Here is a 20,158-nt window from a genome sequence, read left to right as displayed (position 1 = left end):
TAGAGACATTTCTCTTTCACCCCTAATCTACTCAGGATCTAGGATCTACAATAGGACCAAAGAAAAACTTTTTCTTGTAGACAATACCTGTATAAAAATGTCAAACTCTGCATTATATAATTTGAAATTTCTCCATATGTAAGAAAATTTTTAACAAAATGTATGTATTTTGGTGCAATTACTAACAAGCAAAAGTTTCAGCAAAATAGAGAACAAAGGTCTTCTTCACAGAAAGATACCCATTCATGAATGTTTAATAAAACCCATGTTTTCACATTCTGGCACAAAATCTTACTGGTTGCTGTGCTAGTTTCCCTCATGCCCTGAATCTGAGGCAGTATAGGGAAGACTAATTCTATCAAGGACTTGGCATATTTAGTAATCTGGCTTTACAGAATACAGACTGGACAGCCTCAGTCTAGGGCTGTCAGGGCTTCAAGCCATATTGCCATACTCCCACCTGACAAATAATCATATCCTTTTCATTCTCTTTTTCTTTCTTTAACAAACAGATGGTGTTGGTGCCTGACTGTGTCCTAAAATAGTTTCTAACTTTGCAACCAATTGTAGTTTCTTCACACTCAAATCCATTTCATCTTAGCCCTTGGCTCTCTATTTCTGCACTTATTCAATGTTCGCCTAATGGTGAGCTTACAGCTCATTCATTTATGCATTTCCTTTTTTTTTCTTTTTTTTTTTTTTTTGCTTGTGGACATATATGCTAAAAAAATCCTAAATGCATACAGCCCTACAAATTGAGTGACAAAAACTGTCAGCTAGATATTATGTTCCTGTGTGCAATAAAAAAGGAATCTTATAATAAAGTTGCTATAACAGCAGAGAGTCTGATCTTCAGTCATGAGCCCTTGCTCTATATTGCCCCATATAAAGACATGACATAGCAACAAAAGAGAAGCACTTTACCCATCTTGATATTCAATGAGTGTGCTAACTGCTTTTGTGGAATTGCACTGTTCTTTACTGTGTTACCTTTATCAAACCAAGACCTGCATAAAAATGAAATGTCAGACTCCAATACAGTTCCAGTCAGTCACACAGTTTATCTTCTTGTCCCCTGATAGGGTTCACAAATTTAATAACTGTCTTTTATCCTTGTCTCAGTCTCTTTCAGCTTTCTATTTGACTTTCCATGTGTCCTGACTTGCAGGAAATTCTTCATCCTCCTCTCTTATAGTAATAAGAATAGAAAGAACAGAAAAGCATACCAATTGCTATTACGAAGAGTATGAGGGGTAATCAAACCACTTTGATGGTCAGAGAAAAACATGTTGTTATTCTACCACATACAGTTTAACCCATTTAGACAGTAGTTGCCTAAAGTAACTGAATAATTTAAACTGAAAAGTTTATTAAGAATCTTAGTCACGGTTCTTCACTTCTTGTATGGAAAAAATATAATTTACTCTTAATCAAAAATAATAGGATTTCTTGGAAGAAACTACTGATAACATTATCAAAATTATTTTTCAACTGATTAGAAAGCATAATGATGAATTTTTGCCCTTTTTTTTTGGTTTCTGTGACTATAATTAAGAATGACTCTTCAGGTCTCCATATGGTCTGCAAATGACAACTATACTGGTTTCTGCTTCTTCCAGAACATTCACAAATGAGAATAAACTGAACTTGCATTTTCCTTTGAATTGAAAGTACTAAAAGAAAAATTGCTAAACCAATCTGCTACAATGTCAACCATGCGTTTCTGTGGAGATGCATGGAACCACTAAAGCCTTGACTCCTTAAAATGCTCAGCAAGGTTCATATGTGAAACAGCAGCCAGCTCTTTTACAGCTGTGAACTCTCAACTTCATTTTCTTCCTCCTAGCTGGTACAGTGCAATGTTTTGGAATCAGTATGAGAATAGTGTTAACACAACACACTGATGTTTTAGCTGTTGCCAAGTAGTGCTTACCCTGCCTATGTCAAGGACTTTTCAGGTTCCCATACTCTGGCAGTGAGTAGCTTCACAAGAAGCTGGAGCAGAGTGTGGCAGGACAGCTGACCCAAACCTACCAAAACAATGTTCCATGTCACAGATCATACCCAGCAAATCAGCTTGGGGAATTTGGCCAGGAGTTATCAATCACTGTCCAGGAACAAGTTTGGAATCAGTCAGGGCGTGGTGAGAAATTTTGTGTATTACTGGTTTTTTACCCATAAATTTTATTTCTCTCCCTCTTTTTGTTATCTCCCTTTCCATTACTATTATCCTTATTATTTATGATTATGAATTATTATAATACTATTTTACTTCATTTCAGTTATAAAATTGTTCTTAATCCATGGATTTTTTCCAATTCTCCTCTCCAACCCACCTGGTGGAAGTGGGGAATGAGAAAGTGTCTGCACAGGGTTAAATCATCACACTACTCATTTTCATAGGTCTTGAAAATAGTGAAATCTTGTATCTACGTGCAGTTAGGAAGAGAAGCACTTGATAAAAGAACAGAAGAATAGGAGATGCTGAACTACTATCTGGCTAAACAAAACCCCTACAATGTAAAGAAAAAGAAAAAAAAAAAGTAGCTATGGGCAAGTTGCACTCTGAGGAGATAAGTGAAATTAATCAATGGACACAATGCTGTGTTAAACTAAAGGAAAACTGTTGAAAATTGAACTACCACCAAGAGTGGGGTAAGAGATGTTGAGGCTATTAGAAAATGTTGCCATCTTTTTGTAGTTTAAGTGGAAAGCAACATCTGATCATCTAAATAGCAGCTCCCATTTCTGTCAAGTTGTTTTAAATTTCTGGTACAAAAAAAGTTGCAGTAAAGTTTGGTCAGCAGTTGCTAAGCTTTGAAATTCCAAGATTACCTTTTTGTGACAGACACTTTTTATTTATTTATTTTCCAGATTTAATAATTTTGATTGCTGTAAAAATATAATTAAAGCAATCTTTGAGAAAATTATTTGTATTGTGGAACAGTCTACTCAATATTGTATATAAAATATATATCATATATATAATTTCGTATGTAAAATTGACTATAATTTCATAAGGATTTTTTCCTAAAATCCAACTGACTTTTAATTATTCCTGAAGTTAATTTCCATCCAAGGAAACATCAGTTCATAGGAGGCTAACTCTCATTAGGAATACTTTTGTAATATTTCCTGCTCCTAGCATGAGTTCACAGAAAGCAGTGTCATGCTATTATTCTAGGTGGCTATTGAAATACAAAGACTTGATACATTTGGTGTAACATCACTGCTTAAACAAATTGGGTTTTGTGTTTATTTTAGCTGTCATTAGAGCACTAACATGAAAAGAGGGACATCACATTATTCTAAAATTAGTCATAATTAAACAATCTGTTTTGCAGATACCACAAATTATATGGAAAAATTGTTTTGAGGAAAGGAAAAGCCTGCTATAGGAAAAAGGTAGATTTCTATTTAAGGTGTTTCATGTAATTTTCAGAAGTCTTATTTTTAAATCATACCTCTCTCGGAAGCTTCCTGTGTGGCCTTAGGCAAGTTGTTTAATTTCTCTGTGATTCTTTTCTCATTTAAAATGTTTTCTTTCTCACAGCATCCTTTTTCATCACCATGGAAGTGATGGAAATCATCTTAACTGTGCGAACTCACAGGAATTTGCCAACATGTCTGGCAAAAATAATAGCATTTAACTGAAGAGGGAAACAGAAGACACACTGGCATTTCCACTGCTAGCAAATATGCTATCACTTTCCCTAATAATTACTTCAGGTTGCACATTGTTGACATTTACAACAAGAAACAAAACAGCAATCAAAAGCAAATACCATGAAAGGTACAAACCTAAAATAATAGGATAACTTGGATCACAGTATTTACTGAAAATATTGATTCATTTTTTGGAATATTCTTTGTGTAAAAGATATATTTAATTATCTGATTAGTGTGGTAATATGGTTTTCTTATTAATAAAAGAAAAGTAACTTATGAAAATTGCTACATCAATTTAATTTCTTCTAGTTTTTAACTTGCTGTAAAATATGTGAAATATCAATGAAGCTTTTTTCCAGTAGATCCTAATGCCATCTTGTTTGGGACTCAATGCACAATAGTGAAAGGATAAATGTCCTTACAATGAACATAGGTAAGCTAGCTGTAGCCAATGTCATAAATATATTTTTCTACATGAGTAGAAGTTTGTTAAGTCAGAAAAACCTTTACATCATAAAAGTTTGTACCCGGATTTGCACATACCTTTGGGGTTTGCATAATTTATATCTTCTTCCACCACTGTCAAGAGAAACAGCAAGAGCATTGTTACATGCTCAGGAGGAGCCTTCTTGCTTGTGGTTTGTGTGCCCATAACCTCAGTGGACCCTGGAAACCACAAAGATTCTCCTTGTGCTGCCACATGCTCAATGCAGATGGCATCTTCAGAGAGCATGTTGGCAGACACACACAAACCCATATTTATCATGTGCAAACAATGTTTTTAGGAGTTTGTAAGTCAGCCAAAGGCAGGTGTCTTTCACACAGATAACAAAACAGTTCTCTGACCTCATGTTGATACTTTCAATTTCTCCAGCTCCCCAGATGAAAGTCCTTGATTAAAGTATGAAAAGGTTTCTTCACCCAAATTATATTATTTGTTTCACAAAGATGATTTTTTTTTCTGTTTCCAAAGAATAGCTGGTCTGTTTTAGCTGGAATTTCTGTTCAATACTCAGCCAAGAACATCACTTTCAATTCAACAAACACTATAGGGAGAGCAACCACACTGTAAATTTAAATTGCAAATGTAAATTCAGATGTAAATTTTAAGAACTTGTAAACAGCTTCAGTAGGAATTGTCCCTAATACATTCTAGTTCTTTGCAATACCTTTCCAAAAGCTTCAAAAGTAACAAGTGAATGCTGTCCATGTCCAGACTGAGGATCTGGCTCAACACACTTTAATGCAATGAATGATAAAATTTCAAAGCAATATCTAATATTTCATTAAAATTAATACCTGAAGTACCCTATTGATCCTATTTTGTTTTATGATCCTTCTTTCCAAAACCAACATATCTATATGTTTTTTGTAAAGTATATTAAATATATATTTTATTCAAACAAAAATTTTACAGGCAAATGAATAAACTTACACTCATTTATCTCAGTTATACCTGTGCCAGTAACTGTTTCTAACAAACATCTTCATGAAGGCTTCTTATTTAGATAAGCCACCACTGAAGAGTAAACAAACAATCCAACAAACATTAAACAGTATCATATCTCCAGACTGATTACTCTGTTACTCAGCTGTTGCATCTGTGGGTTTTGATTATCTCAGTTTAGAAATATTTAATCTATAATGAATACTTTCTCTTCTGAGGAAAAAAAATAGTTCAGTATGTTCTTCGGTCTTTACTAAAACTGGGACAGCTTTGGCTAAGATAGGACTCAAACACAGTATTGTGAATAAATGCACTTTTCTTCCCTTAGTCCTCTACTTTTCAAAATGTTGTAATATTTGCTAGAGAAAAAAAAATCTTTTTATGATGTTGTAGCATGTAGATCTACATGCTTAAAATGTTAGAACTTAATATTGTTACTTCAACATATGAATTTCTACCTTACGTCAAGCATATGTTGTATATTCTATTCACATCTTGTGATAACAAATTCTCATAATTTTTATGTCAAGCACACATGAACATTATTTTAATGTATGAAAGTAAAAAGATAAAATGTTTGTATTTTTAATCAGACGAAGTTAATAATATTTTTATATATTTCTTTGAAAACATGGGCCCAACAATATCAAATTGTAAAATTTCTATCAAAATGGTTAGTGATTTCAAGTTTTCAGACAATAGCTATTAGGAAAAAACATCAGTTGGAAGAAAGAATGAAAAAATAAGTATGCCATCTCATCTACAGCACAGATAATGAAATCTGTTTTCAAACATTTTCATTGATTTTCTAGGTGAGCTTGCACAAGTTAGCTAATGGAATGTTTCCTTTCAGAGATATCAAAATGGGAAGTTGAAATGGAAAACAAAATGTCCTCTTACTGGAAATAAACTGAAAATAATCCTTATTTGATAAACTTGGGTTTGAGTAAGTAACATTTATCAGTGGAATGATATTCAATCCAAACAACCCACAAAGCATATTACAATTTCAGTTATGTTTCCAACATATTTACTCCAAGTCAATTATCTACATCATTATATATCTCTTAGTGTTCTCAAGATATGTATACTGTAGAACTATACAGAGATTCCTTCCTCAAATCAACAGTGGAATAAACATTGGCATGGTCATCCCATGGGATGAGCCACGTGATATCATGTAGCATTGCAGTCGCCTCTGCTGGGCAGCTACACCACCAGTCACAACCAGACCAGAGGCAGCCTCCAACAATCCAGGACCCCTTCCTGTCTTCCCTGTCTTCTTTTATGGTCCAAGAAATATTCTGGGGCCCTAATCTAAAAACTAGTTTTCTGGATTCTCTGGCTTCACTTCCTGGATGAGTACAACATCCAAATAACTTATTTTCATCTGGACTGTTCTGAACATATTAATATTTTTACAGAGCTGAGAAAATTGTAAGGCATAGCGGAAATAGTCATTACTGTATCTCAGAATGGTCACAGTAACTAAAGGTGGAAAACACTTATCACACAGCTGTTTCACTTTCTTGCATTACAGTGACTTCTTAGAGAAAATAGGCCAGTCCCTACTCAAGTGCAGATACTTTTCATCTCCTAGGTGTTATCCAAAGACCTAAAAGAAATAAAGTGAGAAAAACCTACTGAAAGGGAAGCTTTTTAGTTCATGATTCTGAGAGCAGTGAATGTCAGATGGGCAGTCTTGCTGCAGGTTAAAACCTTCAAAGCTTTCTCCGTAGTTGAAAGGCAAGAGCACTCTCTTTCAATGTAGTCAGCCTAACTGTAACAGCTCCCCATAAATACATAATAAATTTCTCTCAGCTGTGCAAGTCTTTTAGAAAAGTGCATGATGGTATCCAGTCGCAAATTACTGGATAGTCTTTTTTAAATAATTACATTCCTGCAGGATAAAAGAAGCTCCACAATACAGCTCAAGCTAGATGATATTAAGTTCCTTTGCAGATACCATTGAAGAAGAGTATAGCCAGACTTAAATAGAATAATATTCAGAGAGCAAAAATGAAATATAAAATGAAATATAAGCTCATTTCATAAACATTACATTAAAATGAACCAGATTTCATGGAGGAAGCTGCAGAGATGCTGATATAGCCCATCATAATCAATGTAAAACAACTAGCTAATACCATAAAACTGAAAGAATAATGTTTCATTTAAAATGCTCTGAAATAAATATTTCAGTGTGGCAGTTGTGATGGCACATATTCAAATACATAGTAGATTTTTTTTTTTTTGTCGCATGCAAAACCTGAGAGCCTGATTTTGTGTGGTAACGACTGCAATACATATTTGATAGGATAAAAACAATCAATTTGCTTCAAATATATTGATACCAGGTAATTAACTAGATCAAATAATTCTTTGACAGATGCAGATGTTGATGATTATGCTTTAATGTCAAGTTTTACACTGCTATGACCCGTACCAGGAAAGAGAAAAGATTGTGAACACCTGGGTTTAAATATCCATGCTCTTTTCAAATAAACAAATAATCACAAGTTGTAACTATTTTTGCTGTGTATTACATGGGAAAAAGAGCATCTTTAGTAGCTTTGAACCTTATAGAGTAGAGGATGCCAGTGGCAGTTCTTTGACGGAGGTTTAAGTTTTGCTCTTGGAAACTATCAAATGTAGAAGGTAAGACAAAGCCGACAGGAATCAATAATTAAATAACAAATGTTGTGGGTTTATTTCCTGCAACACTTCATTTTATTTCTAGGGCTTAGCTTTAAAGCTCTGCACATCTCTCTTATTTGAAGATAAGCAAAGGAATAACAACAGTGAATGAATAGGCTGAAATTAAGCAGACAGTGTTATGGATGTTTGCACAAAAGTTGCCCTGGTAACCTGTTGACAGATTGCTGGCTGTCATTAAAGTTTCCTCTCAGTAAGTCATTCCAGAACTTTACATGCTGGGCCAAAAAATATTGACTGATTATTCAAATGTCTGGCATTTCTGGGCAGGAGAACTGTCATTCGCAGTATGTATTATGTGTCCTTAATATCTGGTTAGGTAAACAAATTTTCTCATCATCAAAATCTCCAAACACATAGCTTTGAAGTAGCTCATCAAATGATGCTTTTCTTCAACTTAGTGGTGATATCTACACCTTAAAATAACCTTTTTCTTCTCAATCGCATATTTACTTGAAAGCTGTCTAACAGTCCTCACTGAGAAATGAATACAAATTAAATTTACAGGATCATTAAAATAAAATGTACAGTAGTATTTTTAAAATTATACCATATATTCCAAAGAAGGTCTAGCTATTCAGTTTAATAGACTTGAAATTTAGAAACACCATTAAAATGTAATATCTCACTATAATACATTTTATCCAATTATGTCTACATTGAACTCAATGACAAAACTTTGACTAAAGCATCATCACTTTTTGAATACACTATACTTGCAAGGAACACAGCCAGGTTAACCAGAAATTTAGCAAGAGCAGAAGAAGCTGGCACTTTTCTTGGTAGCTTTCTCTGGTGGCTTTTCATTGTCCCTTAAAAAAATTTACAGGTCTGCCTAATACGCTTTTACAGGTCTGCCTAATATGCTTTTAACTTCTCTGGTTTCAACTTCCAGTAACTGGTTCTTAGTCTGCATGTCTGTACAAGGTCTAATAGCTGTTTATAAAGAAGTCACTCATATGACTGCTTGTACTGCAATTGACTGCTTGTTGCAATTAAGTGACATTGCAATTAAGTCACTTTGCAATCTTCTTTTTTGTTTGAGAAACATTTGCATTCATTTCCTCACTTTTGGGGTTTTTTTAATGTTCTTCAAGGACCATGTGCATCAAAACTTTTTTAATTATTCTAGTGTGTCATATGCCAAGGCAAAAATGTGGGTCTGCTTCTTCTCACTCACTGCTCCTTCACTTTTCAATTTCCTTGGCTTATCAAAATTCATGTCAAAATTTCAGAACAGCTTTGAAATTTAGTCATCCTGAAAAAATGTACATTGTCAAGAATGGTTGAAACTCTGATTAAAAAAATAAAAGAAAGTTAAAGGTTGTAATAGGAATTTTAAAATCCATGTTCTTAATACGTCAACAGGAATATGTACTATATCAGCAAAATTATCTTTAACCAATCTGGAAAATATTTTGCTAGTAACTACAAGAAAACACTAGCTATGCAAAATATGTACTATATCATCTGTAGCAAAATTAACCTTAACCAATCTAGAAATATTTTTGCTAGCAACCACAAGAAAAGCACTAGCTGTGCAGAGCACTGCACAGTTATACACAAAGAAAGCTTGTGACAGAGAAGATGGATATAAACCTCATCTTTTACAACAAGGGTCATAGGATACATAGTAGGAAAGGCTCCCACTGATTCCCTGTGCTTTTGATCAGGCCTTTGTACATACACAGAACAAAGAGAACCTCTGTTTTGAGGATCTTCAATAAAATTCTAAAACTGTTCAGTAGCTGGGTGGAACTTGTTTGTCTCTCTCAGTGGGATAAATTAACACTGCTATTAAAAAAGAAAGACATCACTTGTGGCTGTTTCCTACATCACAAGGAAGCATTGACTTCATATAGTCATTCCTCTGATGTAAGCCTTTTAATTAAAAGATGCTGTTTTTTTAACAGCATTGTCTTGCTTGCAAAGTTAATATTTTCCTCTCAAAGTTAATTCTATTGAAACAGTAGAATCCTTCGAGGTTAAATGTGATACAAACATAGAAAACAGCTACACTTGCTAATCAATACAATGTATATGTGTAATGAAATGCTACTCTGCAAGAAAAAATATTATGAGAAAATTGTTTTTTGGAATTATCTGTATGGAGAGAAGCAAAGCAGTGCAGCAGCATTACTAATGTCAGGATATATACTTGCTCAGTTGGTAGGAGGCTATGCCATTTTGCACCAGCCATTATCAAAGGTGCACTTTACTGCACAATGAATGGTGAGCTGTATGACCTCTTGTATGTCATCACCTATATTTGCTTATGTTTAGACTTCTCTGTAAATGATTCACATACAATGACATCGAAATGATTTGATACTTTTACACATAAATCTCATAAATAGCTGATGAAACACCAATGGACTCTCTTAAATGGATCGTGCCAGCTTCTTTGCTTTCAGTATGAAAAAGACCATGCGTAAAAAGCGGAAAGTATAATCAAAATGTTTGTTTTATTGTTCTCATTCTGCTTAGGGCTTGATCAAGTGGCAAACCCAACCCTTGAGCAAACAGCTTGTTTCATCTAGGTCACCAAAGCAGGTCCTCATGAGCTTAAAAAAGGAACAGGGCCTACTGTATATTCACACTGTGGTCAACTGTGGCAACAGAGCAGGCAGCTTCAGATTTAATTTCTTTGAAGAGAACTGTTCACTAAAATTGTCTGTATTTGAAAATTCTTTCTTGCAGGATCAGCAGAAAGGATCAGAAATCAAGGAGAATGGATTGACTATTTAATAACTATCCCTCACTAGGATCTCGAGTAGAGCTGATTAATGCATCATAAATCATGGGACTAAGGTGAGAATGTGGTTGATTTCAACTTGGCATAAGACCTTATCACAAAGGAGGAAACACTCAGATTTGATTAATTAGCAACACTATTCTACTGCTTGTCTCATTTTCTGAAGAGGACGTAAAATAGCAATAAAATAACTAATGAAATATAAAATATTACTAGGTATTTTAGTTTTAGACACTAAGAATTGCATATTATTATACATATTTTTTTCTCTTCTGTTGTTCAGTCCAAGCAGTACCACCTATTGTTATGTGCACATGCCAGCTTCAGTTGAAATGTTTATTTCATCAGATGACAGAAAGCAAAAGATAAGAGAGTGAAGAATTTTAATTTTTTTTTCTTTAAACTAATGTCCAGGTACCCTTGACAATTATTTGAATATTCGTAATAATATGTTATTTTGCAAAGTATTCAGAAAACATGACCTAGAGTCAGAAATTATTTTAGTAGGAGTTCTCCATTAACTTATCTCAGCTTCTAAAATTGAGGTCATACCTCATCTGATCCCTCCCTAACCCTTTCTTTAGATGGAACAGATCCCATTCGTTCATATTTCTTCATAATTTTTTCATCTTTCTTCTCTAGACTTACATAATATTTTCCTAATAGCTGTAAGTTTAAATAACAACCCAGAATCTGTTCTGAAGAACTTAGAAAGTATCTAAGATTAATGAGGAATTTCTACAGAATGTAGAAATTGTCCACTGCAATGCACATCTATGGCATTATGCTAAGAATCACCTAGATTATCACTTAACTCTGTTTGATTTATTTTTTTTAAATTTAATGGATATTTGCCTATCTACCTATAATAATTTAACAATTCCCAGGAAACTTATGTGTTTAATTCTTGGCATATAAAAAGTGCTTTTCCATATAAAAAATTAAGTTTAAATAAACACAATTGCACAAAACCTAATTTTACTTGATATTATTCTTTCACAGTTAATAAATCCTTATTATGAAGACCTGAAAAAGAAGGAAGATGAAAAGGGTAAAGAGGAGAAAAAAGAAGTGTTCTTATTTGTTTTGATATTTGCAACTCTAGTTTTGCTTCTTTTCTGCAGGTACACATCATTCAGCAGTGATTTTTTGTTTGACTCATAGATCAATGTCGTAGCTCATGTATAAATTATGCATAGCCATTCCATGAATGTTGCATCCACAGGAGAGGACAGCTGACAGATATTGAGTCTATAATGATCTCCTTTGTGCCTGAATCAATTTTAAAGAGTCAGAAGAGTTTTGGGGGGAGATTGTCGAGTTTTTGGGTTTTTCTACTATTGAAATATTGTTATAGGCTCCATCCTTCATTGCAAATACATTTACCATACCCTCTAAAAACATAAACCTTGGCACAGTGGTAACCTAAACAATACATTCCTACTTTACCTATTTTCTTTCACAACTTTTCTAGTACATACAATTGCTCTTATTAAATGTGTTGTTTTGAATGTCCTCTTTCACCAAGTAAATACTCATCTTTCCATTTAGATGTGCTTCTACACATATTATTAACAGAATTTTAGAAGATATTTCAGTTTGCAAGTTGACTTCTTTAATCTCTGATGTTCACAGTAATTTCAACTAAATGTCACTAGGTTAAAATAGTCAATACATTTATATATTAATCGCACTATGTACAGAAAATATAAAAGATTGTTTATTCTGCCATCAGCCCAGCCATGAGGTCAGCACTGATGTCTTTCCCTCCTTAAAAGCACCATGACTGCAGTAGGTAGGCTCACTTGTTAGAGAGCTAGAGAACGTACTATATTTGGACATAAAGCATTATTTGCATGGCTAGTTAGTTATTTGCTCCACTTGGCTTCAGTTTTTCAGACTGAGAAGGATTAAGAAGGCTATTATAGGTGCTTGTAAAGTCGGATTTGTGTTGCTGTAGAAGATGTAGCAGTGGATGGCAGACAGCCAGGCAACAACATGAAAGTGGATGTGTCGGATGTGATGCACAGCAGTACTTGGAAAAATACAGAACTATAGTTGTATTCCCTACTGCTGCTGCTGAGAGCCACTCTGCTGTGACTTACAACATTTCCACCATTTATAGGGAGAATAGAAGTTGTTTCAATATTATTATGAAGTAGAAGCAAAAAGACTAACTGCAAGCTTGTTCATCTTTGAAGTCCTCTTCACGTATTGGTACATGTTAGCACATGTTTACATATATAGGTACTGTTTACATATATAGGCAACACAACTCAAAACATAACCCCCAAAATTTTCATCACCATATTAAAAAAAAAAAAAGAAATATTAATGAAAAATAAAAGAAAACGAAAAACAAACTAAGGTCTCAACTAAGGTCTCAGATGGTCAGGGTGTTGGGGGACAATACTTTTGAAGCAGGTTATTTGTCTTATGATCTGTTCTTCATGGCTCTTTCACTGCATATCTTCTGCCACAGTAACAATTTTTCATGTTGATGTTGCATCAAAATGGTATAGGATTCACATATGTGTCATTTTTCAGTCTTTTGGTGACAATGATATTCAATTTATTTGCTTCTGATCACACTGAGATACACTCTTTCCTCTTTTTGAATACTAAGTAGAAAATTACAAGTTGTTTTGCATTTACATAAGTATTGATAGAACTGTAGCTCCAAAGGTCTCTGGTCAGTTTGGGTAACATGGGGGTACCTTCATAAATTTTAGTTGTAGAATACAATCATGCAAGACTTAAAACATCAAAACAAACAGAACTAGTGAATAAAAAGATAACATATTAGTGTGTAAGGAAGAAATTAAAAGGATAAAATCAAAAAAAAGTCAGTTCTACTTTCTCTATTGTGTTTCCATTCAAATCCTAACTCTGAGCTCCACCTTCTCTCAAAAACTGATAAAAACAATTTTATCCACAAGTTACAGAAGAAAGGAATTCAGGTATCAATTTCAAAAATACATTTTACATCAAATGAATGGATCGGTTTTTCCCATTCACTTCCTAGTTAGTCCAATTATTAATGATTATTCCAATTAATTTCAGAATTACTTTAATTATAAAGATACAAAACATGAAGACTGAAGTATATGTTTATAAAATAGGTGTCAGTGCTTCTTAGATGATGAGAACATTTTACATTATACTCCTAAGCATTGAAACATTTCCACATCATATTTCTTTTTTTTCACATGAAAAGTCTGGAATTGATAAGTTTTCTACACCGAAAGAAATTTAAGATCCTGAACAAATGCTTTTCCTGGATTATCTCAAATGTCTGGCTTACCATCAGACTGCTCAGCCTGTTTGTGTCTGAGAATAGTGGTTAGTTGCTTTTGCTTTACCGTAATTAGCAGAAGATTTTGTTCCTTGAATGGCACTACAGTTTGTGCTAATAATGGATATGACAGTGGTTACCTCTGCAGCGCATGAGTCCTTTTGTTGCTCCAACAATAAGTGTCTCAATAGGATCTAAATCTGAATTCAGTGCCAAAAGAATTTTCTCTTTCATTACTCTTTATTCCATATATTTTGGCATACACATGAAAATATTACTTAGGAATTATTTTCAATAATGATTAATGTAAGAATATTAAGTATGAAGCAAATGTCTAAAGTCAGACATTGAAGTGCAAAGGGGCTTTTTATCTAAACACTTTTGGCAATATTTTGAGAAAAAAGTAGTTAATTAGCTTAGAAGAAATTGTGTTTTGAGCATATGTGCTTGAAAACCTGTGAGCACTTAAAAAATTCCATTCTTAATCCTTGATTTCTATATCTTTTGCTTTTATCTAGTGTTGTTCTTTGTGAGAGAGCACTTTGTGAGTCCTCTAATATAGCAAATACTGGTGCCATGACATTTCTAGCTTTGTCCTTCCTTTAATTATATCTCATGCTGACCCTCTTGCATGGAGCCAGTACCAGAAAACACAGCTTTGATAGCAGTATTTACGTGAATGTTTGATAAGCATCTGTCAGCCTTTAGCACTCTACAAGACTGTAACACAAAAGACAGCCAGGAAACCTTGGAGCTTTTGCCACCTGAAAGCATAATCTGTGTGTTTTCTGAATTTCAAATGAGGATAGAAATTGTTCTTTTGTAAACCAGAATGTAATTTATGTAGTATTTATTATAAGGATATATTTTAATCAGAAAAGACTGTTGATACTTTTCATTAAATTAAGCTTTCAGGAACTAGGTCAAGGTCTTTTAATACAAGACCAACAAGGTCTTTTAAAACATACTTATCTTACTAAATTTTCTTTAATCCATCTGAATTAAATAAGGAAACAAAACTGTATAGTTGATTAGACTATTGACTACATCAAGATAAGTAGTGAACAATTAATTGCAAACATTTAGAATTATTTTTAATTTTTTTTTTCACTTTAACTCAAGCATTTTGATTTGTTTTCTGCTGAATTTTCAAGAATCAAAGAATGGTTTGGTTGGAAGAAGCAAAGCTTTGATTTTACTTGGATTAAAAGAGAAGATAAGGTGATTTCTGTTCAAGCAGAAGGAATACTTCTCCCAGGTCTAACAGTAGCCAGTTGTATGACCTTGAATTAGATGTGTGTATTTTTACTGAAGTTGTGCATATCAAAATCATTTAAGTATAATTTAATTTTGAATCCAGAAGGTGTGCAACCATATAATTTTTCAAGGACTTGTGAAATGTAATGGAATATAATATGCACTGTTGTTCACAAACCACTCCATAAGTGTGGATTCTAATGTGGAAATGATGTGTAACCATCCAGCAGATGAAGGTCATATCTGTTTATTATGAAGTATATACCTTTTTGTACATGTGCAGGCCTTAGTAAAGTACTTAACAAAGGTCCAAAACAGACCAAATCACTAGAAAAATAATTACTCTAATTTAGATCTATGACAGCAAAATAAACAAGGGCTCAGGTGTTAAATTGCACTAGGCAGCAGATCTCTTATTTGATTCTGCTGGAATCTGGGACAAGTTTTACAGCATCCTTAATAGCCCAAACTGATATCTCAAGTGTGTAAGTCACTTGCACAGTAGCTGTCATTCTTCCTCACTTACCATGGGTGAACCTCTGGTCCAGTGTCAGCAAGGAACAACAAGCCCAACTTTCCAAGGTCTTTATTACAGCTCTTCATTCTCCTCTAGCCTTCTCTTTTCTTCCCTTGATTGTAATGCTGCATTCCCTTTGACTTTTCAATTTATCCTGTTTCCTTCAGAGGTATGAATCACCATAAATTCATGGAATGGTTTCAGTTGGAAGCAATATTAAAGATCATCTAGTTCCAACCTCTGTGCCATGGCCAGGTTGCTCAGAGCCCCATTCAACCTGTCCTTGAACATCTCCAGACATGGGGCATGAACACCTTCTCTGGATAACTGGTGCCTCATCACCCTCACAGTAAAGAATTTCTTCCTAATATATAAATATACTCACTTCTGGTTTAAAGCTGCTATTCCTTGTCCTGTCATTACAGGCCCCTGTAAAAAGCCCCTCTACAGCTCTCTTGCAGCCACCTTTAGGCTGTGATATAGTCCCCTTCAAACCTTTTCTTCTCCAGGCTGAACAACCACCTGTCTGGTGTTCATAGAAGAGGAGCTCCAGCCTTCAGATCATCTTTGTGGTCCTCATCTGCACATCTGAACATTCTCAGAAGCACACATATCTAACTCCAGACTGCAGGAATGTTCCTGGAAGCTCTATTAGATGCACACTACACCTATTTGTAAGTCCTACCTCCTCAAGAAAAGAAAGAGTACAGCAGTCTGTATGCGTAATTGAATAAATTCTAGGGAATTCTTACATATTTTCTTATTAAATAAGAGCAAAATAAGTTAGCAACTTCACCAAGCAGCAGTTTGCTCATTCATATTAACCCATCTCCATGTGCTGTATGCAAGATTATCATAAGCATGCTAAAGCAGATGGAAATCACCTGTGTCAATTAAAGAGGTTCTTGAAATACAAAAGGTAGACAGAATGAAAAAGAAACATAATATTAACAAACATTTGAAAATTCCACTCAGTTTTTGGGGTACCCATGATTAGCCTGACTAGCAAGCAGTGCCTGTTTTAAGACAATTGGCATTTTCTTTCAGGCCGGGGCTTTGTATGTTCAATTCTGTTCTCAATTACATTGGCAGATATTAGGAGTAACTCTGCTATCTTCAAAGGAATTATTCTAGTCATGCCAGTATAACTGAGATTAAAATATGCCCCTCACAATTCTATTTTAAAAGGTTGAAAGATTTTGGTGATTTCTATATACTGTGTAAATCAATCCCACAGAAAACATGCTTAAAAAACAGAGTTCATTCCTTATAGTATTAGAAACAGTTCTTTGTTGTCTTTAAAACCTATTTAAAGTTGATCACAGGTTTTTAAATTGGCACATGTGCTTGTCAAAATATGCTGCCCTAAAATTACTTTTCTTTGAGGAATGTTTCCCTGAATATTGCAACCAATTAAAAACATGCTAATTTACACTCCCCAAGGCTAGATATCTATATTTAATATTTTCAATACTTTCTAACACTACCAGCAATTTTCCTCTACACATTGGAGTAAATACAGGGAGTTATGGGAACATATTTCAGCTAGTTTTTAATGCTTTTTCTTAAACAAACAATGAGAAAATTGCTAATTAATATTTTCCATTTTTGTGCACAAGCTGTGAAATTGCACAGCTAGCTGAAACTAATGAATCACAGAAATTCTCAATCTTGAGGGGAGTGAAATAAACTAAAATTTAGTACTTATAAGTCTCTCCTACATAATTTTTGCAAACAATGAACTCATCACAGTCACAAATATCCAGATATGCACTCATGGTATAAGATGCAGGTGCAAAGATGGAAGTGTAAAATTTGCTTGAAAATTGAGCCTTTCAGGAAAGTTTTTAACATGTGAACTTACAACTGTAGGGTACCTATTAGTGGCATTCCAATTTATACAAACACATCTAGGAACTTGTTTTCAATTTCTTGTCATTTTGCCAGACTTGTTTAAATAGAAATTTCTCTTGAATAACTTGATAAAGAGTGGATTTAGGCAGCACTATATTTACAGTCTAATTCCTACTAGACTGTTGTAAAGCTGAGCATACTTACACAGGGCTAAGAAAGGTTTTCTTTGCAATTCCAATTTATTTCTGGCAATGAATAATATTACTGCATTTATGCTAGAACCATGAAAGGAACATGCTGGACTTTTGAAACATAATCATCTGCTAAAAAGTCCCTGGTGCAATTCTGGCTCTGGGTCAGCTATGACTCTCCCAGACAATTACCATGCACAGCTGGGAGTTACAATAGACCAAGGACTGGTCCTATTAGGCAGTTTGGATGATGTCACCCTTGTTGGAGGGGAAAGAGTGCAGTAGTGTGGATGTCAGATGCTCTGTTCCAGCTGGCCTCAGTGATGAGAATAGTCCTGGGAATGTTTAATTTATGAGTATAGATTCAGTCTGTGGTGCCAATAGAAGGGATTGAAAACAGCTGTCCTGTGCTCTCAGTGCCAAACTGCCAAGCACGGGTAGCACAGAGAGGCAAGGCATTGCCAAAGAACCAGGATGGAAAGACTAAGACAGATGTTTTGTTCCCCCACTTGCCTGATGGGGAAATGGTGGGATTGTTGAGGTTGGAATCTTGTTTGGGTGAAGAGTAGAACCAACAGTTAAGACAGTAAGCAATGTCTGATGTGCAGAAAATTAAGGCTTTAATTTGTATTCTGCCTGATTCAGGCCAACTAATAGAGATACCTAGTATATCATGCCAAGAGTTTTCCTGCAAACTGCTTTGAGTTTTTCTTATTGACATTGTTCAACTTTGTTCAAGACAAAATTTTTAACTGGGACAGGAGAAAGAAGGGCCTGGAGTCAAGGCCAGATGGTGCCAACAGTAGACAGCTGAGCACTCTGTTGTTGCTCTGCTAGGTTTTACTGTGACCTAGCAAAAGAGGTACAGTCTAGTCTTAAATAAGGCTTTATTTCAAACAGTTTCAATATTTTCTGTACAATAAACAACACCTCCTTCCTGACATATAATTTAGTATAGAAAAAATTATGTGTGAATTATTGTATATATAATTTCTCATTATTACTATTTTTTTCTTGTTTGTACTCTTCAAAGTGAAGAGTGATTTTGTTTATAATAAGAGAGTAATTTTATAATAATTTTTTTATTAAAAGATTAATTTTGTTTATAATAATAAGCAAAATAAAATTATTTGTTTAATGTTTTCCATACAGAGGACTTTATTTAGTTCTTTCTTACATATGAATGGTAGGATATTTACCTGTGAGTGTTATATCTTTTTTCCCACAGGTAGAAATTTTAACACCATTCTTCTTGACTTCAGCTTCTGCAAGGCAAGCAGAAGATAGGTTGTTATATAAGATGTGGATCTCAGCAAGTGTGGAAATCTGTTCCTGAATTTTGAAGACAAACAAAAAAAGGAAGTCATCCATGCATACAACTCATGAGCATTAACCCATATTCTATTCTAACTGCAAATCCATCAGATTTAAATTAAATTTAAAATAATATATATAGGCTCTAAGAAACAAAATGGATGCTTTCTTGTCCTCTTCAATTTTGTCTTTATTTTATGGCTGCACCAGATGGCTCCAACAAAACCTAAGTGTTATCCATTTTCACTGATTATTTATTGATGTGAAATTACTCACATTCATAACAATTACAGTGTTAGCCCTACTGTAACAGGAAACACCTGTCTCACAATTCATTTTGTCTTTCTGCCTCCTGACTTGCAAGACACTGGTTTTTGACAATCTTTTCCTATGCCATGAGTACTTTGCTATTAAAAGTCAACAAAATCACTGAGGCTGAGCCTGGCAGAGGCTGAACTCAGATCTCACACAGAAGCCGATTGCTTTTGTAGGTGAAGTAGTACTTACCAATGTTTTATCTTAAGCCAGTGAGTGAATACACCTTCCAGAGAAACTATTCAATGCACTGAAAAATAATTCTTCCTCACCATTCAATCAGAAATCCTTAGGAAACAGAGAATCACTTACAAACCTTTTTTAAAACTTAGCAACACTGTGATATAAGCATGTACTCTTGTCTTTGCTTTCAAATACCAGAGTATTGATGTTATCTGGTGTAAAAAAAACTTTTTTCCCAGGGAGCTATACAGATGACAAATAGGGGAATCACATCTTGCAATAACAGTCTTTTGAGTTGTGGACAGAATTCAAACTGAAAAAGCTAAAATCTTTTTAAGTGAAACCAAAACAGAAATTTGAGAGTAATGATATTAGTGATTCAACAAAATAAGATTCAATTTCAAATTTTGCATCAACTTAATGTTCATTTGACTTGGAAAATGAAATTTTTCCCCTTCTTCACCCCCTGCTTTTAGCTAGCTGCATTTGGTTGAGGAAAATCTCAAGTGCTATATAAAAATTAAAAGTTTCACAGCTTTGAAAATTCTGGAATAAATTTTAATAGCATATATTTTGAGAAATTAAACATGGCTTTTAACAAATGTCTAACAACTTTTGGTGGTTTGTTTCCTGGCCCACTTTGAAT

Source organism: Passer domesticus, chromosome 6, assembly GCF_036417665.1.
Source record: "Passer domesticus isolate bPasDom1 chromosome 6, bPasDom1.hap1, whole genome shotgun sequence".
NCBI lineage: Eukaryota > Metazoa > Chordata > Aves > Passeriformes > Passeridae > Passer > Passer domesticus.
The sequence above is the reverse complement of the archived record's forward strand: the minus strand, read 5'-3'. Positions refer to the sequence as shown.